This window comes from Solanum lycopersicum, chromosome 9 (assembly GCF_036512215.1).
Source record: "Solanum lycopersicum chromosome 9, SLM_r2.1".
Taxonomy (NCBI): Eukaryota; Viridiplantae; Streptophyta; class Magnoliopsida; order Solanales; family Solanaceae; genus Solanum; species Solanum lycopersicum.
Window position 1 is genome coordinate 17,213,503 of NC_090808.1, and position 26,116 is coordinate 17,239,618.

General features: G+C 34.5%; 1 long non-coding RNA gene across 1 annotated transcript in view; it reads left to right on the plus strand.

The window, feature by feature from the left end:
• LOC138338131 (uncharacterized) overlaps positions 1 to 24,053 on the plus strand; it is a 28,487-nt gene extending 4,434 nt beyond the window's left edge. The window contains exons 2-3 of the long non-coding RNA XR_011211476.1: positions 2,737 to 2,803; positions 23,821 to 24,053. This is a non-coding gene — a long non-coding RNA (uncharacterized lncRNA). The remainder of the gene's footprint in view (positions 1 to 2,736; positions 2,804 to 23,820) is intronic.
• The last annotated feature ends 2,063 nt before the right edge of the window (positions 24,054 to 26,116 follow it).

The window sequence follows — 26,116 nt, forward strand, 5'->3', positions numbered from 1 at the left end:
CTCATTTATGGAAGCCATTTCAGAAGGGTCTTGGTACTCAATTTAATCTTAGCACAACATTTCATCCACATACAGATGGACAGGCAGAGCCTACCATTCAGACCCTAGAGTATATGTTGAGAGATTGTGTGATCGATTTCAAAGGTAGTTGGTATTATTACCTTCCTCTTATTGAGTTCACCTATAACAATAGCTATTGTTCCAGTATTCAGATGGCCCCGTATGAGGCATTGTATGGGTGTAGATGTAGATCTCCCGTTGGTTGGTTTGAAGTAGGTGAAGCATCTTTAATAGGGCTATATTCAGTCCTTTATTCTATGGAGAAAGTGCAACTCATTAGAGAGAGACTTAAGAAAGCCCAAAGTCGTCAGAAATCTTACGCATATGTAAGGAGAAGGGAACTAGAGTTCCAAGTTTATGATGGGGTTTTCTTGAAAGTCTAACCTACGAAAGGAGTGATGAGATTTGGCAAGCAAGGGAAACTCAGTCCTAGATATGTAGGACCTTATAATATCTTTAAAAGGGTTGGCTAGATGGCATATGAGTTAGATTTGCCAGCAGAATTAGCAGCAGTGCATCCGATATTCCACATCTCACTCTTGAAGAAGTGTGTGGGTGATCAAGCCTCTATAGTGCCATTAGAGAGTATGGCGCTAACTATTGGAGAGTATGGTGCTAAAAGACGGTCTTTGTTATGAGGATGTACCAGTTGAGATTCTAGACCGTCAGGTTAGAAGATTGAGAAATAAAGAAGTCGCTTCAGTCAAGGTTTTGTGGAGGAATCAGTCCGTAGAGAGAGCTACTTGGGAAGTAGAAGCAGCCATGACAGCCAAGTATCCTCACCTCTTTCCTTGCGATTCCACTCCAACTTGAGATAATATCTCCTCTTCAGTATTTAAGTCATTCATGCATGAATTCAATCTTAGAATCATGTTCCCTAAGTTTGCACTTACCCTTTCAGCATATTTGCATGTTCTTAGAACTCAATTCATTCAGAATTTCAGTTCTCAGTGTTTAGTAGTAGGGATTGCAGCTCTCTCCCTCTATTTCAACTATTTTAGTCTTCATTTGACAACAAATGTTCTCAAGGAGGAGATTATGTAACAACTCGTACCCTAGATGAAAGTTCAGATTTTCTAAAAGTGCAGGTGCCATCTATAGAGGCCACCTATGGACCGTAGTGAGGACAACGGTTTGTGGACCAGGTCCATCGATCTTTATCGACAAAAGACGGATAGGACCTACTAACCGTAGGTACGATCACGGACCGTGGACCAGGTCCATCGATCTTGGTCCACAGAAAACTCAAAGATCCCACACGACGGCAAGGACCTACAGATCGTAGGTAGAACCAGGATCCGTGGACTAGGTCTATTGATCATAGTCCATAAACCCATTCCCTAAACCAAACGATGAAGAAATAGGACATACTGTAGGTTGGACCACGATTCGTAGACCAGGTACGTTGATCATGGTCCATAAACCCACTCTTTGAACCAAACGACGAAGGAACATGATGGACCGTAGATAGGACAACGGTACGTGGACCATACCCGTCAATCTTGGTCCACAGACGATGGCCAGAACCTACGGACCATATTTAGGACCACGGTCCGTAGACCAGGTACGTCGATCACTCCAATAGCAGTTAATTTAGGGGTCTTTTGGTCTTTTCTTATTTCATTTAACCCCTAAGCTACGTAATTTAGACCCTAAATTGAGGTTTTAGTCAGTTTAAGCCAAGAAACATAACAAGAACTTACCTATGTCAAAATCATAAATCAAAACTTAGAAAATTAAAAGCAAGCATGACTCCTAGTTCAAGAACGCAACAAGGTTCCATCAGGTTATGCCCCAAAATCTAAATATTTCTCTGTGGATTTCATCACTAAGTATTTGAGATTTCACTAGTGGGTTCCCTTCACCCATAGGGTCCCTAGTTTTCAGTCAGATTCTTGATTCCCATATCATGATTAGACCTAAGGTTTGTAGAATTTAGAAATTCATCATGAATTAATTAGTTATATGTTCCAAATCAGATTTCCATGTTATTATTTAGTTTATCGCATGAATTTCAGAACTATAGCTACGTATTTCTTTAGTTCTTGAATTACACATGTTAGGTGAGATATCTCAGTTACTTCAGATATACATGCCTCAGTTATAAATGCATAATTACCAGATTAATTATTGCATTCTTAGTTTGCATGTTCAGTTTTGAGATATCCAGTATTTACAGAAACTCAGTCATAATCAATTAAATACATAATTAATTGGGAGTATCATAATACCGAGTTGGACTATGGTTCAGCATAACCAATTAGTCCTAGAACTACTAGCCAAGTAGGTTGTAACTCCCCTCATGTGCATCAGTTTAGTGATCACGCCGGCATGCCTTTATACCTCTGGCAGGGTATATTAGGTCCTCTCGATGGGGCATATACATCAGACTCTGCATTTATATCGTGTGGTTTTATTATCGGTAATTAGTAGCTCCCACGGTTCAGTCTGACTCTCTTGCATTGACCATATTTACAGATCAATTAGTATTCAGTCTCAACATGTTATAAATTTGGTCATTGCATCTAGTTAGCTCAACATTCAGTATATCATTCAAATTATTATACTTGATTTTTTGCTTGTTCAATTATGTTTTATTTCATCTTTACTCTATCCTACATTCTCAGTACCTTCAAGTACTGACGCATACGTGCGCTACATCTTCTCGTGACGTAGGTTCAGGCCCTCAGCATCCAGATCACGCATAGATTGATTCTCGATCTCCAGTTCAGCAGATTAAGTGGTGAGTACTCATTCTCCGAGGACAACAGTCATGAGTTTCTTTTCAGTCTTTTAGTCATTTAGTTTTAGTTTTTGCTAGACTTAGCTGGGGCTTGTCCCAGTATTTCTAGTCAGCTTAGAGGCTATTTTCAGACATATTTAGTTTCAGCTTAGTATTGAGTTAATAACTTCTTTGTTAGCTTGTGCATTCAGTTTATTATCTTTATTATTCTCATGATCGTGCCATCAGGGTTAGCTGGTATGACTTGTGGTCCTAGGTTCCGTGTCTGCGTCCCGCTGGTAGCTCGATGTGTGATAAAATGGGACATGCAAAAGGACAGAGTGAATAGAGGTCGAAGATATGTTTTTGGGAGACTAATCACTAGTTTGTGCAGGAGAGAAGGAGTACTAGAGGAAAGTGTGGATTACATAGCGCCCTTGTTCACCACACCCTTAGATGTCATGAAGACAAAGGAGGCTGAAAATGTGCATAGACCCACCCTCACTAAAGCAGAGCGCTACATGAGGGATGATATGATTACTACGTGGATGTTTAGACTGAAAATGTTGTGCTATAGAAATGGGTGTTGATATTCCATCATAGAGAAGTTGAATGAAATTGACATTAGGTACCCCTTGAATGAGCATGCTAAAACAATGTTGGGACTTGGTCCAACATTTCTGGAGACTGTATGGGATGATATCCTTACTAATAAGGACAAAAGAAGAACCATGTTGGATAGTGAATCTAATTCTGATGCAGAGGAGTTTGTCTATAAAAGGCATCAAAGCTTATGTTGACATAGACGAGAGTGATCAGGGAAGTACACTCGTCCTACTTTGTTTTCATTTTGATATGTGCCGCACTTGGGACGATGTTGCATTTTTAGTTGTAGGATGGGATTAAAATATCTATGTATATAAACTTATTTTTCTAGTGTAGTTTATGATTTTGTCTTTGGGTACCTTTGAAGTTGCTTTCGGTTCTTTTGCAATGATAGTCATGTTGAACTGTATAAAAAATATTTTGTTCTTAGGATTGAGTCAATGTCATAGTTGAGTCAAACTTCTCAATGATAATGGATGACGACAATCTTAAGGGTAGATTCTGTGATTAGGTTTGTAGGGTTGGTGTCACAATCCATACCATCATGATTACACCTACACTAACCCTCTGGTGGGTGAACCATTAATACTAATTATCTTACCAAGAAATAACAAATTAATCAAAAGTGAGACATTTAAAGATACAGAAGTAGGTTTGAATACTAAAAGAAAAATAGAGAGTTCCCGTAAAAAACTCTAATAACCAAATGCGGAAATAATGCCTAGAACCTGAAAGTCAATGTACAAAAACTCTAGCAATTCATAAGTCTAAGGAACTGGTACAACCCAATTGAACATAAGAAAATCTAAAGTACTAGTCTAAGTACGAAGATGTGGACATAAAAAAAAAGAGAACACATGGTATCCTGGAAGAACTGGCTCACCCTTGAATTCAAGTCGATGACTGGTCTTCTAAATAAGGACTATCGGTAGCTTCCTGAAGATGCCCTATACTCAACAAAGAAAGAACAAGTGTAGTATCAATATACAACCACAATGTACTAGTAGGATCACGCGGCTATCCTAATAGGTGAAACATATATAAGTCATTATAATAATAATAATACACATACATATATCTAAAATATACAATATCAATTACCACTTACAAAAAACCATACAATTTCACAATCTCGAGATATACAATTATGCCAAGTCATTGTTCCTCTCATGAAATGTTAGTGTACCGATAATTGGTACCCGATCCACGCTAGTTTCCCAGACATGACTGTCAATCCCGTATATGTGTCGGATGTGTCACCCGATCCATGTTAGTATGTTGGAAAGCAACACCCGATCCACTCAACAAGCCACAATCACAATCACAATGTACATTCTCATAATCATATCATTAAGTCACGATTCATGGCATGCAATTATTCAATCATCCTCATTTACAACTAGTGTGATTGATAATGTAACATTCACATACAGACATGCATTATAATGAAGCAATTACATATATATATCACACCAACATGAAATCACAATCATCACCTACCTCAAACAAATCTTGAATCCCCTAAGGAACTTGAATTTTCTCTTTCTAAATTATTTCTGCTTGTTCTTGGTCTACAAGCAATCAATATAACATGATGATCAATAAACAATGTCTAATTACCCGAATTAAAATCAACCCCATCAACCTTAGATCCAATCCATGATCCAAATATCCAAAGTAGGGATTTTTACACTATCCAAACAATTTGAAAACCCTTACCCAAGAATAATTACCCACGAATTTCCATTCTACGGATCAAAAACATATTTGATAAATGAAGCTTAATTTTAGCCTTAAGAACAGTGAAAAACTATCAAGAAAACACTTGGGGTCGTCTTCTGGCTCTCAAGAACGAATGTTGTAGAAAATGACAATTTTTGGGTTTATTTTTGACTTAATTCGCGATTGTCCCGCCACAACGGTCCTCACCCTGCTACATCGGCCCTGCCCTGGCATGAAAATCTCACCTTAGTGGCGTTCACAGAAATAGTGAGAAAATTTAAGAGTTTCAAACCCCCATTTCACAACACCCCTTCATCCCATGACATTCAGAAAATACTCATTCACGCTAAGATCAATTTTGGGAGTTCTACTCGCCTAAATTCAATTTCATAAAGTCGTACAAGTTCCTTAACATTCTAAATATCTACTCATGTGATCAAAATCATAAATAGATCTCCCATTTGTTACCATATTTTCCTTGACCTCACAAACTCTAATTTATTCCAAAAATGGACTAGGTTGGGAAAATTCAAGTTACTAAAAAAAAGTTTTTCGGTCTAAAATTTTTCCCCGTTGACTTTTCCATAATGACAGAAACAAGTCGTTACAGTTATCATCTTGCTAATTCCTCACAGTTGCATTGAGATAGGCTTAATGTTGAAAATAAAGGGATGACTATGTATTGACACATATAGTCTCCTTTATGTGACTCTAAATACATGTGCTTAAAATTAATTCGTGCTAGTGATTGAGAAGCATTTTGTAGTAATGAATTCATATTTGAATGTGCCATGTGTGCGAGGTCTTTGTATTCCTTACTACTAATTGATGTCCAGAACTTGCATGGTGTGTTTGCAAAGCGAATGAGAGGATAAGAAGTTGAGGAAGTGATATAGGCATTTATTTAATAGCCTTGTTGGTTTCCTTCTTGTAACCACCATGAATATGTCCTTATTAAATCCATTCGATCAATCAAGTTGTTCTTTGGTAGACGAACATGAAGCTTATCCTCGTTATTTCTATGGCCTATAAATTTGATCCAAAATCTCCTAAGCTCTTTTATGGACAATAGTTAAGGAAAAGAAAGAGCGAGTGTGAAGCCCTTGAGAATAAATCTATCTCATGAATAAGAAAGATAAAAAAAATAAAATATAAGAAATGGTAGAAATTAATAAATGTTAAGAGAAAAGGTTCTAAAAAAGAAGGGCAAATGAGAAAAGGTTTTTTATAAGAAGGTCCAAAAATGAATTTTGTCTTGTATGAAAGCGCTTGGGAATATGGTCACTATTCATATCCAAAGATAGTTCCTACTCATCCCCTAGCCTACATTACAACCCTCAAAGACCTAGTTGATCTTGAATTTCTGCATTCCTAAAGGTAATGTGCGATACCCTAAGGGCAAGCCTACGGTTTGTTGTTTGTGGCATGTTAATTCTTTTGAGAGAATGAGTGAAATTTTCTTCTTAAACCTAGTATTGTTTGAATTCTTTGTTTGTGAGTAAATCAGTGTGTTCACTTGTAGCGAGGGCACATGTTTAGTGAAGGGCTGGTAACTGATGCAATTGTGTAACCAAAAATTGTGCATGAGTTTGCTGCATTTTAAGAGTACATTCTTGAGTTTAGAAGGTTCACTGGCTGCCCTGGTGATTGAATGATGTTGTGATGTTGTGGTAAAACTCTTCTGGTTGTTGTGGCCGAAGTTTGATTGTCTTTATTTAAAAGCCTAGTAGAGTCGTCGTGTGCATAAAGAGTTTAAATGTTCGAGGAATAACAAATATTGTGTGGGGTGGTGTTCTTAAGCATATTTACGCGCCTAATAACCAATTTAGCCCATATATATAGCCAAGTTTGAGAGCAAATTCCTAGTTTGAGCTGCAATTATATAGTCAAGTGTTTGTGTTTCCTCTATCCAATGTGATTGGATGTTTGAGGGGCAAGAAACAAGAAAAATGAGCGAGAAAGTCAGCCATTCAAGAGGTTGAAAAATAGAAATCAAAGTTGCTAAGGAGAAATGGCCAGGAAGCTGAAAATGTACTATGAGGGAGCATCTCGGCGTTGGGGAGCTGAAGCTAGAGTGTGGAAATCTAATTCCACAAAATAGTAGAGTGCGCGATGGGAGTGCGTTGCAGAGTGGATCAAATTGTTCACAATGTGCAGCGAGGGAATAGGTCCGCAACCTCCAGATTTTCACCACGTGTTTTTATTTCAGACTATAAATAGCCCGTTCGTGTTATGTAATCGTTATTCAATTTTTTTAAAAAGGAGAATACGATTTGAGCAATTTGGCTGATGAACTGTAGGATTTTTCTTCTACTTTTTATTTTGATATATAGTTTAATGATCTTTGAACATTACTTAATGATTAATTCATACAATGAGTATCGAAGTTCCCTTATTCTGGGGTTGTAAGACAATTAATCACATAATAGTCTTTATTTCTAGCATTAGATGAGTGTTATTATCATTCATGCTTGCATCCTTTATTAACTATTTTGATGATTGATCAACATTAAATCAAACGCATTGTCCACTCTTGAACTTGGAAGACGAATAGAGGGATAGAAAAAAGAATGTGAGGAATATGTTCATTCTAGGGCAAAACTCAGAGTGTTTTGTATATCGGATATGAGTATACCTATATTCCACATTTGGTTAATGTAAAAGATGATATCTCAATGCTTCGTTTCTGGTTCATGCCTATCCGCGCTCAACGATGTAGTTAGGTTGTCCATGGTGGTAGGTGATTAGAGGTCAGGAGACTATAATCGTAAATTCAACCTTGTTAATCAATAATGAGGTTAACCTATCGAATGCTGGAATAAGTTATTTTAATGTTTGAAAGCGATGCATGCTACAACCTTGGAATATTTCCCAAATTGTGAAATCCCCTTTTGTAACTGGTTTAAATGTTAGTAGTTGATATTTGAAGTTTTTTAACTTAGTTAATACAAATAAATTCCTGAAATTGTTTGTCACATAAGTAAAGTTATTTTAGTTACAATAAAGTTAGTGTTTATTGATTTGAAGTCCTTTAGGTTCGATAATATGACTAGAAAGAGTTACTGCACTACATGAGTTTACACTTACATGTGCATATGGACGCAACATATATACATATACATATATATGTATGTATGTATGTATGTATATATATATATATATTATATATATATATATATAATAATAATAATTATATATATATATATATATATATATATATATAATACGCACACAAACACTAGGTAAATTGCCCGCGCTTTAGGCGGTGGTGAATTACACCAATGATCTACTTTTGAACATTTGATAATATAAGTATTATTGAGAGGGTACAACCCTACGACAATTGTCAAGAATATTGTATCCAAATAAGAAATGAAATTTTTTTAATCTTAAAATGAAAAATATTTGATTCTAAGTCTTTATAAATTTTGTTATTAATTATTTATTTTACTGTAGTTGCTCATCTGTAAAGTCTTTAGAAAATATATGTAATTGTTTTATTGTCTATATATGTATTTTCAAAAGGTGGTACAAACATTTTATTCATCATGCAAGAGATTTTCTCCTATTCAAAGCTTCTACATACAAAATCTTAATATTATACATCTTACATAGTTAGTTGTGTAATAATTAAAATATAAAAACACACCTCTTGGATTTCAATGAAACATATGTCGCTCAAATAATTTGGATTAAATGATTTCTTGGCAAGTACCTTGTTCAAAATCATACGCAGTTGATGAAACTACTTTTATAGCCAAAAGACATATTTTGTTGTTTATGTATTTATAAGGATATAATTATTTCTTTAATATTTGATTAATATAAATTCATCCTTTTTTTTGAGGGGGGGGGGGGAGGGGGGATGTAATTCATTGACTTCAAATCCAAAATTTGAACCCCAAACATTTGATTAAGGTTGAGTACAATACTTAACATCCCACTACACGCCTTTATATTTTGGATGTCACTAATAGATTGAATGCTTCGATAAGATAGAAATTTGAATAAATAATTCTCTAAGGTAGTGTGGACCATATTAACTTTTGAACACTCAAAGTTGCTTCTTAGACATCCCATGGATCTTTTAGCCACTGAAAACTCTATAAAGATCAAAGTCGTGTATTTTACAAGTTTAAGAATTCTAATATACATGACACCAATAGTATAATAATTACATCAAACTATTGATTAAAAAATCTTTATTTCAACATAATGATCAAAAGCATAAACATAAACAATAAAGTTTAAAACATGTACTCAAAAATAAAAACTAATCATAAATTAATGATCGTAAAAAATATATGAGGAACTGCAATAATAAAATAAAACATAAAGGAAAATATCGAGCTCTCTAAATGCATATTTTTCCCTTCAAGAAATTATTTCATTCTAGTGTTCGAGGCTTAAAGGAATAAATCCTCTCGTGACAGAATGACTATATTCACCAGTGTGTCGATAGAAAAACAATGGTGTTAGCTAGTCAGGACTTAAGCACATGAATATCTAATTGTGCAGAAGAAGAAAAAGTTCAAAATTTTCTTTGTTTTGAAATGAGAGAAAATCCCTCTATTTATAGACAACGTAGTGCGAATGAATGTTTATTGTGGCTTATCAAAAAGGTCACAACTGTTTGGACAAGTCATGATTTTTCATGAAAGTCACAATCTTTCATAAAATTCATAATTTTTCATAAAATATGCAACTCTTCATAAAAGTCCAACTCTTCATTAAAGTTGCAACTCTTCATAATAGTCGCAACTCTTCGTATAAGTCGCAACTTTTCATAAAAAGTCACAACTTTTTTGTGAAAGTCGCAACTTTTCATAAAATTCACAACTTTTCATGAAAAGGAAGACCAATTTTGGAAATAAATAAGTTAAAAGAGAATCCTGATTTGTGGTGACGCCACATAGGCGGGCTTATGGTTCTCTTTTATATAAATATATGATTATTTTTAAAAAAATTTAACTAAAATTTTAATTCTTCGGTGCACTATAGTTTAAAGACCCTTGAACCAAACATCGAACTGAAGAACTAATCTTTTGTAATAATAACACCGAATGGGAAACCAAAGAACCGAATTAGTTTAGCTCTGTTTGGTTTTATGGTTTTCCAGTATTTATGCCAACCCCTAATTTAAAAATGTGAATTTGATCCATGAAAACCATCTACGATCCGTAGATGAGATTTCGTTAGACTCAATGAGGTTTAATTAAGAGACTTGAACCGCGACCCTATAAGAATAACAAAAACACATTTTTTTTAATTCTTCCCACTTCACCCTTTCGCTATTATCCAACCATTATAACCCATTAACTCCCCCTCCTTAACCATTTCTGATCCCCAATTTCATTCTTAAAAATAATACTCACTCCACACTCATCATCTCCGAAAGTAGTTTGTTCCTCCATAAAAAGCTAATTCAATTCAAGTTGGACATACACGCAAAAAGGGTGCAAGTCAGTAAACCCTAAAGTAGAGGACTCAGGTCTTTGATTTCAAACTACACTCATACAACTTCAAACTCAATTCAAAAAGTATGAAATCCACCCCTGATTAGATAATTCAATTGAAGGTTGGAGTTATGACTTGACCTAGGGTTGATATATTTTTATGTTAAAATTGATGTTTTAATCCTGTCAATCAACCATTTGGATGATAGTATCGTGAGTATTGTCGATTGGTTTCATAAATTTCATTGGATTTGAATAAATTAAAAGTGAATTAAACTTAACCTAGGGTTAAATTATTAGTCTAATTTTTTAGAAAACCCGAGGGATGATGGTTAATTACTGTTATGTGGAGGATGACTACAAATTATGAAAAACATGAATAGGTTGGGGCTATTAGAATTAAAGATTTCATTTGTCTGGGTGAAATAGCATACTGGTCTGGGTTTTTGATTCCTACAGGGGCCTTCTACAAATCATAGAAAGTTCTAAAATCCGTAGATTTCATAGACAAGATTAATAGGTCAGTGTTTCCCATTTCCCTCCTATATATGAGTCGTATGAATTCCTACAGTTCGTAAGTAGGTCTTGTAGTTTATAAATAAAATTCCAATAGCTCAAGTTGTGAACTACGAACTGACCTATGGTCTGTAGAAACTTTGACGGACCATATTGTTAGTGCGTAGTTCCAACTACTGAAACTTAAAATGTGGCCTTCCTTCCTACGATTGGACCCTATGGGTGGTAGAACCTTCTATGGTCCGTAAGAACATAATAGTGTACGACCATGAAATTGTTTTAAGTTTTATTGATTTATTTATAGTTTTTGTTTCTTTCTTCTGACCTGTTCTTTGTGACTGTTGATACATATGATTCCGAATCCAAGTCGGGCACTACTAAGAGACAACCTGTTGAGTATGGATAGTCCTATTATTGTTATACTAATTGAATCCTATTTGGGTTATACTACTGTAGTACTAGAGACATCATATAGTGTATATATACACATCCTTGTACAGAAGTATAGTAAGCCACATAATAATAATAATAATAATAATAATAATAATAATAATAATAATAATAATAATAATTGAATTATATCTTTCATGGTTTTACATGGTATCAGACGCCATGACCGGAGCCAATTCCTCTATCTCCTTCGCTTCTTCTTCACACACAACTCTTAGTCATGCTCACCACTTTATCTCCATTAAACTTAACTCGAAATTATACCTTTTTTGGTGAACACAATTATTGCCTATCCTCCGTGGTCAAAATCTTCATGGTTACATTGATGGGTCTACTCCGTGCCCAGCGTCAACTATCAGCGACACTATTGGTGCCTAGCCAAACCAAGATTACTTCCAATAATCATTGGAATGAATACGTCGAAGGAGGTATGGGACGCACTTGCAGCTACTCTATCTTCTCCATCTAATACGAGGGTTCTCAATCTCCATATGCAACTACAGAACTTAAAACAAGATGATATCTCTATCACACAATACTTACACAAGGCCAAACTCATCTCAGATAAACTTTCTGCTGCTGGACGACCACTTATTCTTACAAACCAAAATATATATATCTTTAAAGGGTTGCGATCAACATTTAAATACATCGTTACTACCTTATCAGCCCGTCCCGAGCCAGTAACTTTCTTAGAAATTCATTGTTTATTGCTAGATCACGAATTCATCAATGGCTTCTCTTTCTCATCCCTCTCTTTATCATCTTCTACCCCTTCGGAATCCATTAATCAATCAGCATCCCACCTTAGCGGTAAAAGTACTCCAACTAACCGTAATGTCAACCCCAATTCCAATTGAGGTAGAGGTCGTTCATATCGCGGTCGTGGTGGACGTGGAGGACATTCCCATCAACGAACCTTCTCCAATAACAATCAGCAATGGTAGTCCTATGATTCCCGTCATAGATGCTAAATTTGCAATGGAGGCAATCATCTTGCCAACGCTTGTTATCAACGCTACAACAACTCACCCTTTTCTACTGCAAACCTAGCTTATCCATCCCCCCCCCACCAACAATTAATGGTTTCCAGATATAAGCGCTACTTATCACATAACCCCAAATCTCACTAATATTCATCAAGTTGAGGATTACAAGGGACTAGATCAAGTTCATGTTGGCAACAGCCATGGCCTTCCCATTCACCACACTGATAAATCTCTTCTTACCTCTCCCTTTCGCTCTTTTTCCCTTAAGAATATTTTACATGCTCCCACTATCACAAAGTCTCTTCTTTCTGTTCAACGTTTGCTATCGACAATAATGCTTTTTTTTAATTTCACCCATATCACTTTCTTGTTAAGGATTGGAATACCAAGAAGCCTCTTCTTTCCAGTCATTGTAGTGGTGGTCTCTACACTCTCAATTCATCTCCTCCAGTGGACTCTTCCTCTGTGTCATCTCATTATTCCATCAAGGCATCTCCTTCATGTTGGCATCTTTGTCTCGGTCATCCGCGTCAACGAATTCTTCAACAAATACTTAGGAAAAATAATTTGCCTTGTAGTAGTTCTAGATTTAATATGTATGCAGTGCTTGTCAATTGGGCAGGTCACAAAAATTATCTCTTCCTTTGATTCTCAATAAAAGTTCTTCAATTTTACAATTATTATATGTTGATGTTTGGGGTCCAACTCCACTTCTATCGTCACAAGGCCATAAATACTTTGTAGTTTTTGTTGACGACTGCATAAGTTAAACTCGGGGATTTCCCATTTCGAATAAGTCTGATACCTTAACCGTGTTTCAAAAATTAAGAACTCTTGTTGAGCGACAATTCAACACTAAAATTCAATCTATACAATCTGATTGGGGAGGGGAATTTTGTTCCATGTACCCTATTTTACCCAATCTTGGTATCTCACATCGTATATCATGTACACATACCCATGAACAACAACGTAAGGTTGACTGAAAACATCGACATATTGTTAAAACTGGACTTAGTCTTCTTGCTCATAGTTCTACTCATGCTCGCTAGTGGTATTTTGCATTCAAATCAGCAGTTTATCTAATTAATTGACTCCCTTCATCTACAACTAATGGTCTTTCTCTATATGAACTCGTCCATCACTCCATACCTAACTACGGTTTTCTGAAAGCTTTCGGTTGCTTGTGTTATTCGTACTTACACCCCTACAACAAGCACAAGTTTGATTTTTGAAGCAAGCCTTGTGTCTTTCTAGGATATAGTCCCAACAACTTGGGTTATAGATGCCTTGATCTCTCCACTGGACGATTTTATATTGCCTGACACATCAAATTTGATGAGAGCAAATTCCTATTTGCCGAACCTTCTATCCTTGGCCCTCCCCCATCCCAACCAACTTCATCACACCCTTGGGTTTCTCTTCCTATTGCATTCCTCCAAATTCTAGTCCTCCATAACAGCCCACACCTCCTAGTTTATTTCCATCCGCACCTCGTGACACTCTTCATTTTTCATCAGAACATTATAGTACTAGTCACGGTCCCCAGCAAATTACTATACCCATCATCTCTCCTAGTGAGCCTTGTCCTTCATCGTCGATGTTGTGCCTGACTACATCACCTTCAATGGACGACTTCTCTAATTCCAATCTTGTTCCTAATCCGTCTCTATGACACAAGCCACAAACATAAAGATCTCATCACATGAAGCTTCGCAATATGAATCCTTCCACTAATTTAGCTTCTGCCTCCTCACCATCCCCTCCCACAATTGAGCCAACTTGTTTCATTGAAGAAAATAAATATAAAGAATGGAGAGCAACCATGACGTACGAATTGGATGTTTTTCTCCGCACTGATACATGGTCCTTGGTCCCTTATGATCCATCAATGAATGTTCTATGGTGCAAATAGGTGTTTCGTATTAAAAGAAATTCAGTGGTGTTATTGATCTTTATAAGGCTCGCCTCGTCGTCCATCAACAAAAAGTTTACTACTACTCAGAACTTTCAGTCCGGTCATCAAACCAGCCACAATTCATATTGATCTTTCCATGGCAGCAACACGTCGTTAGTTTGTATACCAATTGGATGTCTAAAATGCTTTCTTGCACGAGGATCTTCAAGAGCAAGTTTTCATGTCTCAACCATCTAGTTTTACTCATCCTCTCTATCCTAACCACGTATGTCACCTAAATAAGTCTCTCTACAGCCTCAAACAAGCACCCAGAGCCTGGTATATGTGACTTCTTCATTTTCTCGAGCATATGGGATATGGTGCCTCCAAATCAGACACTTCTCTATTTATTTACATTGAAAATGATGTAACAATATATATCATGCTTAATGTAGATGATATAATAATTATGAGGAGTCACACCTCATTTTTGGATTCAATTATTTCTAAGCTCGGGTCTGAATTTTCCATACGTGATTTGGGTCCTTTAAGCTACTTTCGTGGTGTTCAAGTTTCTACAGGGCCAGATGGTATTTTCCTCTCCCAACACCAATATATCAGAAATATTTTTTCCAAGGCTTGCATGCAACAGTTTTAACCTTTAGTAACCCCTATGGCAGTGAATACAAAGCTTCATACAGAGGACAACCCACTATTTTCTGATGCAACTATGTATCGCCATGTTTCGGCGCATTACAATATGTCACTCTCACACGCCCGGACCTTGCATTTGTGGTTAATAAAGTATGTCAATTCATGCACAATCCTACTGAAAATCACTGAGTTGCTGTTAAACGGATACTACACTACTTACGACACACTCAATATCATCGTTTTGACATTTCTTTCTCATCTAATTTGCTACCTCGGGCTTTAACTAATTCAGATTGGGCAGGCTGCATAGATGATCGCAAATCCACAGGTGGCTATGCAATCTATTTAGGTGTTGCTCTTGTCTCCTGGTCCTCGAAGAAACAATGCACTGTCTCTAGGTCCTCTACTGAATCTAAGTACAAAGCTCTTGCGATGCAGCTTCTAAATTAGCTTGGGTCCAATCTCTCTTGTCTGAGTTAGGTGTGTGTCTCCCAAAGGCTCCAATTCATTGGTTTAACATCATTGGTGCGATGTACCTTTTCATTAATCAGTATTTCATGCTTGGACGAAGCACGTTGAAATTGATTTTCATTGTGTTCGTGACAAGGTTGCTCAAAAAGATCTCTTTGTGTAATATTTATCCTCCAAGTATCAAATTGCAGATGTTTTTACTAAGCCTCTCTCATCCACCAGGTTTGAGTTCATGCTATCCAAGTTGAATGTGTTTCTCCACCATCAGCTTACAAGGGGAGTATTGATACATATGATTCCGAATCTATGTTGGGCACCACTAAGGGACAACCTGCTGAGTATGGATAGTCCTATTATTGTTATACTAATTTTGAATCATATTTGGATTATACCACTGTAGTATTATAGACATCCTATAGTGTATATATAAACATCCTTGTTCATAAGTAAACTAAGCCATATAATAATGATAATTGAATCATACCTTTCGTGGTTTTATAGTGACTAACAAGTGTTCCCACAGGTACTGCGCCGCCAATATGTTATTTACAAAGATAGGGGAAATCCACAACACCCTTTGTGTCCAAGTATTAGTTATGAATGAACCCATAGATAATTAAAAAAGTGGGTCAGAATGCAACCCTGGAATGGGATGACTCACCTAGGCCACCGCAAATCACCAAACACCAATCCCAAACTCGAGACGATCTCGGCTCGTTTGGTATAGTTGCACCACCCCAATCCTCAAATCTCCAGTATGAAGAGGGAGGGTGTTGGATCACAGAGAAATGAGGGTAGTTCACCTATTGAGTGTGCGTCAGGCTCTTAGTACGTATCATAGTCCAGTTTGAGGGGTCTCACTCTAAGGGATCAGAGGAGCTCGCTTAGTTTAACAACCAAATTATTTTGAGCTACTTAGCATGTTCCATATATTTAGGAAGTCGGTTGACCGTAATATGAGAAGAAACCCTAGCCATCCTATTAATGAGGAGCTGAGATTATTGACTGTAGTTTGCACACTGCTCTAGAGATACATGCACTGTTCAAAGGACATCGGTGAGAGTGGATGATAGATTCCCCAAGCAGTCCATTGAAAATACAGTCTGGGAATTTTATTCATCATGTCCTACCAAAGTCAAGAATTCAATGCCGAAAAAGGGCAAGGATCTATTACAATCTCCTCTTTTGAGCATCAGAGTTCGAGAAGTTCCGGTTGACATCTCTGAGCGTGACCATTCGTTGATTTTTCCATGGCTTGATTTATGAGAAAATTGAGTCAACAAAACTATTTGATTATAAGATGCAAGTTGTGCATGATAAAAGCAATTAAGGTTGGTTCTCAAAAAGAGAATTTATCGAGGTGGGTTGCTAGATACATTGCAAAGTAGGGGGTTGCCGCTGATTGGGTATGCTGTTATTTCCTAATAAAAAATGCCTCAATGAACTTCTTTTGCAAAAATTTGGTGGTCGATTAGTTGTTCATGCTTATCCCCCCGCTATGGTGGATAATCATTTGATTCATGATCGTTTGATGATGGTTTTACATCTAACGTATGGATATGATATTGATTTTTCTCGGGTACTTATTATGAGATACATGACAGAGCATTCCAGGTTGCCACGATTCTCCCCTTTCCCGAGCTGATATTATACCTATGCCAAGAGTTCATAGTGCCACTACTTGGGGGTATTGACCCACTGATTCCTCATATTCGCACACTAGGCATATTATGCTTATCTTGGATATGGGAAACTTATATCTGGGCAATGGAACGGGATGTACCGGTATCGTTCTGATTCGTTCCGGTCCGGTTCCCTACGGAATGGAATGGGATATCCTGAACCGGGACACGAAACGGAACGGAACCGAGGTTTAGTACCGGTGTGTGGGAACTAGTTTATTTCGATTCCGATTCTATTCTGATTAATTAATATTTATTAGTTAATATATATTATAAATTTATAAATTATAATTTATATTTTATATTAAATAATAAATACTACCCAACTACCCCCTATTAGTATTACATTTAAGACTTAGTCAAAATAAAACCCTTCCTAGAAGGTGGTTGCGTAAACTATGCACTCTACTAATAGTTGTAAATTGAAATTCTAATTTGTAATAAAAATTTAAATAAATTAAATTAATATATTTTTAATCTGTGTAATTGTTTTATCCTTATTTTTTATTTAATTTTTTAAAATTACAAATTTAATTTATTAAATTAATAAATAATAAGTAATAACTTTTAAACTTCAAAAGATTTAAACCTTGAAAACTTAATAAAGACTTAACTTGTAAATTTTTTAAAAAAAAATTCTTTAAAATAAACTTTAGTAAAAGATTACATTAAAAATTTAAAAACTATTCATTTAAACTTAGAGAAATGGAAAAAAATATTCATATTTTCGTAATTCAAAAAATCATTTTTTGAAATAACTAGATGTGTCATCCCCGTTTATCCCATTCCATTCCATTCCGGTCTGTTCCGGTTCCATCCCGGTATATAGTGGGACGGAACGAAATTGAGTATCCATCCCGGTAATTCTGGTCCAATTCATTCTGTTACCGGTCAACTCGTCTCGTTCCGGTCCTGTACCAGTTTGTTCCAATCCATTACCAAGTCTTAGGGAAACCCGACTGCACCACTACTCGGCTCAGATTTAGCATGCCATCGATGTCTGCTACTGAGAAGACCGAAGAGGGTCAGGTTCTTGCAGGAGATACTCTTACAGCTCAGCATGTGGAGGTGACACATACATCTATAGTCACCCAGGATGATTGCACATCACATGCTTCTACAACATTGGGTGTCTCTACTTTGCCTGTTGCCAAACTACAACGGCTAGAGACTCATATGGCTAAATTGTTACAACATCTTCAACCCTGGATGCAAACAGTCGTTGAGGAGTCTGAGACGAGGATGAAAGTTCTTATTATCAATCCTACTTAGGCCACACATCGGAGGATACATGCCTTCGAGTTGAGGATGCTAGCTCAGCCCCAGACTACGCCGAGTGTAGATCTTGTAAGGTTCCAAACAGAGTTGGCCAAACTCTAAGCTGATGTTGATGAATTGGCTGCTATAATTTATTTTGCACCAGATCATTCACCCTAATATTGTAGATTTATTCACTAAGACATTGTCAACATCCACACATTTGAGAAGCTAAATATAATATTGGAATACATCGTCTCCGAGATATCAAATAATTTTTTGATTAGGGGGAGTAAAATATGTGTTGTACTCATTTTTTCTTAACCAAGGTTTTGTCCCATAAGTTATCTTCGAAAAGTTTTTAATGAAGCATCACTCAAGGCTTATTATAACTTGTGCATTTTTTTCCGTTGCTAGGTTTTTCCCCACTGAAATTAATTTTTATATTTATTGGTTATAATAAAGTTTAACTCTTCAATATATTTTTCTGTTGACACAAATTTCATTTACCCAGTTTACTTTATTCCTTTTTAAAAGGTACTTTTATTGTGTTTTTCTTGATTATTTTTTCTTTTTGCACCATTTATTTACATAATTCGATTAAAATAAGGAAGGAACATCATATTTTTTTACGATTTTATGAAGAAACCAATATTTTTTAATTTACATATTCAAGACCCAATTAGATAAATTACCAAATTCTTCCAACACTTAAACTTTTGTTTGTTCTTGAGCTAAACAAATAAATATAGTATTTTTTTAAGAATTTTCACCTAACATTTTTTTTGAAGGGTGTCGGATAGCTATATTTATTTATTTTTAAATCATCTGTTCTGAAAGGAAAATGGCAAGTTACTGAAAATTCTAGGTTAGGAGATTTCATTAAGGAAAAATTACTTTGATTGATACCTTTTAATAAATAATTATTGATTTTAGCGATATCTTTTATTTATTACTCTTTCTGTTTTGAAAAGTATGACCTAGTTTGACTTGAAAGGAAGTTTAAGAAAAGAAAGAAAATTTTTTAATCTTGTTTTCTAAATTAAAGTTATATCAAATGTACCAAAATGCTCTTTAATCTTGTGGCCTTAAAATTTCACTTGGAAAGTTAAAGCTAAAGGGTTGTCAATAAAGGAATAGGGTCGTTCTTTTTTAAACAAACTAAAAAGGAAATATGGTCATTCTTTTTTAAAGGGTGGAAGTACAATTTATAGAAATATTATGTTAAATCTGAAATATGTATTAAAAGTGAATTATGTTATAATTGTTTTTTAAGATATATTACACTTGTTTGGTAAGAAGTTGACACATTGTATCATAAGTGTATTAAAATGTAGGATAAATGTATGAGTCATCAATAAAACTTGCAGTATGTGTTCATAATAAATTGTTCTTTGTAATATGTATTTAAACTGTACTTATAAATGTATTATAAGTGATCAAGTGAAAAAAAATGGTATTGGTATAAATGGTAATTATTTTCTTAATATAGTATATTTATGCAAGTTTCTCAATTATCGAGCGAAAGGTATTAAGCATTTCTTGAGTCACTAGACATAGATTAGTGGTGACAAATGGGTGGATTGAGTCAATTTTAGGTGGATTGGAAATGGATCAATATAAAATGGATAGTGAATTCAATCCGCTCATATATGATATCGGTAAAAATGAATTGGGTAACAAACGACTTGGACAAAATAATGTTTACTCATATTTACCCATATTTTCATGAGTAAATAGTACTCTGCTTAAGAATTCATGAAGAAAATTATTTAATCTTTTTTGGATGAAAATTTTTTGAAAATACTTTATTTAGTTATATTCATAGAAGGGAAAAATAAATCCTATAATTTTTCAATATATCATAAATTTATGTAATTGTAACTTTCGAAAAAATGTACTCGTCTAGTGAAAAGCCTATTAAGTTTTAAGAATAGGTATTGGGGGTACATAGGCATCCCAATGCCCAGCCAATATTTAGAAATATTGGGGCTTGTTAGAAAATATTGGTTTAAAGTGTGTTAGCCAATTTTTCCAAGTATTAATGAGCTTGTTTAAGAAATGTACCTGCAATAAAGACCCTAAGCTAAAAATATATGTTTCATAGTATTTGCGTAATAGATATAAGGCATACATGTGTCAAGCCTAGGCATCATAGCACATAACCAATTAAAATGGGCATGTAGATTAAGCAGTGCCCAAGGACATAGTGAGGATCCTTGGGACAATAAGTAAACATTCCAAATGAACCATCAAGAATAGTTAGTTAGGAAATTACAAGCAACACATGTACACGAAAATGTGAAAGCACGTGAGAAGAAACGGCCAAGGGAGGGGACCACCCTAACCGAATTCGGTTAGGGTAGTTAGGGGCAGGCGTGCACAAGGGTCCAACCAGGTGGGGCCTAACTCTCTAACCAACTCTAGACACTAACTAACTGACCTAACTAGATAACTAACCTAGGACTAACCGAAATAAACCAATTAGTGCACCCGAACACCTAAGACTTAACTAGGTGACTCTAACCTAGTAACTAGTTAAAGAGACAACCTAGTACCTAACCTATGATGGTCTAAATGGGTTAGTTATGGTCCCGAAGACTTAGGGTACTTTAGTAATTACCCTAGGTACCTTAATTAGTTAAATTAAAAATTTATTAATTAATAAAAATTTTAAAATTTGGCCAAGACCCTAGCCAATTTCCAGATTTTGGTTAAGTCAAATGGTCTCCTATGTTTAGTCAACTTAGGAGGGGCATTTTAGTAATTAACTAATTAATATTTTAATTTACTTAATTAGCCTAAGTTGAATGAGTCAAGATGAGTTCCTAAAAGTTAGACTCATGTTCAAACACAAAGAAATTCACGACGCAAAAACAATGAACAAACGAAAAGGAAAAACAGAAAGTTTCTCTTGATTCTCTTAGGCGACTTCAAACTACTCTTCAAGGTTTCATGCAAGGTGATCTTCGTAGATTAAATTCTACATAAGGTATGGGTTTTCTCTCCTGGAATTATTACTCCAAGAGGCTTTTGAAACGCTTCAAAACTCATGAATTTCAAAACTAGGGTTGTTTCCAATAACATTGTTGAACGTCCATCTCCCTAGTTATCCTTGTCAATTATAATAAGTATGTAGATATAAATCTTGAACATGTTGTTGGTATGTGGTGCTAACTGATTTTTATGTGTAAGTTTCTTGATTTGTTAATGACTAATGAGTCCTATAGATTGGATTCGAATGATTTGAGTGTTAGTTACATGTAAGGAATGATATATTGTTTACTTGTATTTCGAGAATATGAAGTTACTATGAATTGGCTATGAAGTTTAGTTACTGCTAAAATGTTAAAGTTTTGACTTGTTCATTTTGAGGAATCACTATATTACATTCATGAAACTAATTGATTTGGTTAGTGATAACATAATGAAAATAGTTTTAGTAAAGTTGGTTCATGCCAATAAATTGGCTAACAATGTTTTGCCCAAAAAGTTGAATGAAATTTGCTTACAATATTGCTTTCAAAGTATGATGGAAAGATTGGCTAATGAATATTGTAAACCAAATTAAGCATGACCAATGTAACTTTGAATTCATAACCAAGGGTATGCAAATCATTGGGACAAGTCCAAACATACCCTTTCCAAATGAACTATGAACGTAGTAACTATATTGAACAAAGTTCTTAACGTTTATAAAGAATGGTACAAAGCTACCAAAAGACATGAAACGAGTTAAGGTGAGTAATAACATAATTAATAGTCTTTGACTTATGAAAGTGACCAGAATGGGGTGTTAAAGGAAGTGAGACAAGTCTCACTTACACCTAATACAACTAAGTTAAAGATACTCACATAAGATGGTATTAATAATCGTGAGACAAGTCTCATTAATACCAAGATGATAATGTAAGGTTAAATTCACATTTCATCAAGTAAAGAAAGGGATGACTGGTTATCCAAAGAGTTAAGTAAACCTCATAACTAGAAGCAAGCTTCCATAATGTTTGAGTAAACTCTAAAAGATGTAAAGAAAAAGAAGTTGAGCAAAGCACCGATAGACTAGCAATGAGCTTGTGCCATCACATGTAAGCCTCATGAGATGAGGCTACCACCAAGGTGGATAAGTAGTCTCCGTATATCTCCTAATATTCGAACTATGTTGCCAACATAGGAACTAGCCAGTGGATTCCACCTAAGCGAGCTAGGTATGATGCGGTTTCACTTTGGCCGGTGAGACCACCCCTTTTCACTGTGGGACTGACACTAAAATTTCATGATTAGCTCACATGATCTATGTCGGTTAAATTCTCAAAGAAAATATTCGGTTCACTTTAACCGTGAACCACCTCTTTTCGGTGTGGGGAGAACACTAAACTTGGTTTCACTTTAGCCGGTGAACCACCCCTTTTCGGTATGGGGCAGACACTAAATTTCATGTTAGCTCACATGATCTAGATTCACTTTGATCGGTGAATCACCCCTTTTCGATGTGGGGCAGACACTGAATTTTCATGTTAGCTCGCATGATCTTAATTCTAAAGATGTCCTTAAGAAAGCAAGAAAAAAATAAGAAGAGATGTATGTTCAAAGTGAGCTAAGAAAGTAAGAGCTTAAGAATAGCAATCGTTAGTATTTGATAAGAATGAAGTTTTCAGCAAATAATGGGCATAGCCAATAATGACTTCTTTTATTATGAAAATGATCAAAGCCAAATAAGATTATCTTATAATGACTTCTTTTATTATGAAAATGATCATAGCCAAACAATATTGGCTTATAATCATTTCTTATATTATGTAAAGAGACACATAATAGGCATAACCAATGAAGATTGGCTTAATAAGATTTCATGCCCAATTTGTAGTTAAATCATTTCCTTGGACCTTCGGATTACTTACTTGATTCATTGTAGGTATGGGACTACAAAATTGCACTTGTAAGTAAAACATAGGCTTAAGGAGATCATTGAAATACACAACAACAAGAAGAAAAAAGACTGAAAAATAAACTTAGTACAGAAAGAGGAGTTCTCGGGTTTAGGGTATCAAATTTCAAAATTTTCGCTTGAGTTGTTCTAAAATTATGTTCGTGATTCTAAGGTCTTATGTTCATATATAAAATGAGTTGTGTGCTTTGAATGCATTAAAATATGTCATATTCATACCATAATTCACAAATGACGAATTAGGAAAGTCTAGTGATGTCACTTTCAAGAAATGACATGTTGTTATAGGAAGAGCTTTCCTTGATCACGCATACTCCTTATGTGTATGTGTGCATATACTCATACTTAGTACAAGTGTGTACTTACCCTATACTATTATTATCTTTATAGGTGCAGGTCAGTGAGAAGGTTGAAGAGTCACCGAAGTTGTTTGGATTAGCAATCTCCAAACATCGGTAGGTCCTCTTGAGTTCGAGGATGTTACATTTATCTTTCTAGCCTAGCACTTTCACATAGCTAGTGGATGTTGTCCCTAGAATTTCTTTCTAGTTGTTTTATTTGAAGCTTTGTATTAAGGCCGTTTTGGCAAACTATTATGTTATATATTGATCTTTCCATTTGAATTGTTTCATAAATTGTAGATGGTTGTTTAGTCTTTGATCTCATTAGAATATTATTCTATGTAATGATCATATGAAGTCTATGTATACTTCACTATGTTTTAAAAGTTTTAAATTTTCCACAAATTTAACTATATGATTGTGATGAAAGCTAAGAAGAGGTTTTTAGCGACCTCTGAGAGGTTAAAGACACCGGCTGCATTGGAATTTCAGAATCCGGGTGTGACAGTTATAACAAGGGGAAACAATTTTTAATTTTAAATTAAATGAATCTTTTCATTTTATGATTAAAAAATGTTTAATACAATTTAAGCAATGTCAATACTAATACATGATTTCCTTATTTTACACTTATTTTTGTTTTTACACTATTATTTTTTATCCAATATAAAATTAAATTTAAAAAATATATAATTATAATTGATAAAAAAATGTATATTCAAAATATATATTGTTTTGAGGGCTAAAGAATTCAATAAACATATATAAATTTATATATATATATATATATATATATATATATATATATATATATATATATATATATATATATATATATATATATATACACACACAAATTTCATTTATTGTGTCATTACTTCATTCCTTTTTAAAAGGTACTTTTGTGTGTTTTTCTTGATTTTTATTTATTTTTTGCACTATTTCTTTACATAGTTAATATAGGGAAGTTGCAACATAATTTGTATGCTTTTATGAAAAAATTTATAATTTATAATTTACATATTCAAGACCCAACAAGATAAATTACAGTCTAACCTCTATAAATTAATATAGTTGGGACCAAGAAATTTTATTATTTTATAGAGATATTATTTAATCGATAAATTAATATTTATTAATCTAAAGAATGTTTGAGATTTAATGAAGGTTAATTTTGAATATATAAAATCATTGTATCTTACTAATTTATGTATCATATTTATTTATTTCACATAAAAAAAAATAGTATCCATAAAGTACAACATATACATCAAAATCATTGTATCTTTACTAATTTCAACCTTTTGAGGTTGGGATAACAAGAATTGTCAAGATATACTATCGAACAAATTTTATCGTAGGATATTAGAAGACTATGACATGAGACAAATTGATCCAGTAAAGATTAATGCTTTGGATGTTGTCAATTTCTCAATCCCTTTTTGGACAAAAAATGTTCGGCAAGAGATAATAACAAATTGTTTGACACTGTAAATTCGTGCGAGGGATGCAATCTTAGAGAATTTGAATGAACCGACTTGTAAAAACATCATTTATGAACTTGAGGTCATTGATTAATGATCTCGGTTACCACAATAAAATGGATGTAAATAACATGTTAGATTATCCGGGTGAAAGTAAACATGTTAAGAGGTCAGAACATAGAAGAAATTGTGGATATTACCGAAAAAAGCAATGTTGACGATAAATTAAAGATGATGGTATACCCTTGGTACCATTTGCGCGTAAGGGAACACTTATCACATCTAGAACTATTCAGAATTTTATAATACAGTTTGAAATGACAACACCAGAGCTTTTAGATGTAATAAGAAAACTTAGAGATGAGCTTCAACTAGATTTATATTTTAAGAAAACCAAAACACAATAGAATCATATTTTACTAAATTGTCTTGATATATTTGTATTTTTAAAGAATTATTAATTTATGATATTAATGGGACCATATATATTTATATATGTTATCTTATTATCTTATCAAAATTGATTATTTTTTCCATTGGCCCAAGTCGGGACTGGAGGAAAATATTATTTTAGAGTGATTATTAATTTACCGAGTATTAATTTATAGAGGTTTTATTGTATGATGTTCCTTCCCTATTTTAACCGAATTGTGGAAAAAAAAGAAAGAAAAACACAACAATAGTACCTTTAAAAAGGAATAAAGTAATGATAGGATAAATGAAATTTGTGTCTAACAGAAAAATATATTGAAAAGTGAAACTTTATTATAACACACCCAATAAATATAAAAATTAATTTCAGACAGTTGAAAGGTCATAGAGCTAATTAGGATTAGGTAGTCCAAATGGGGCAAATATAAA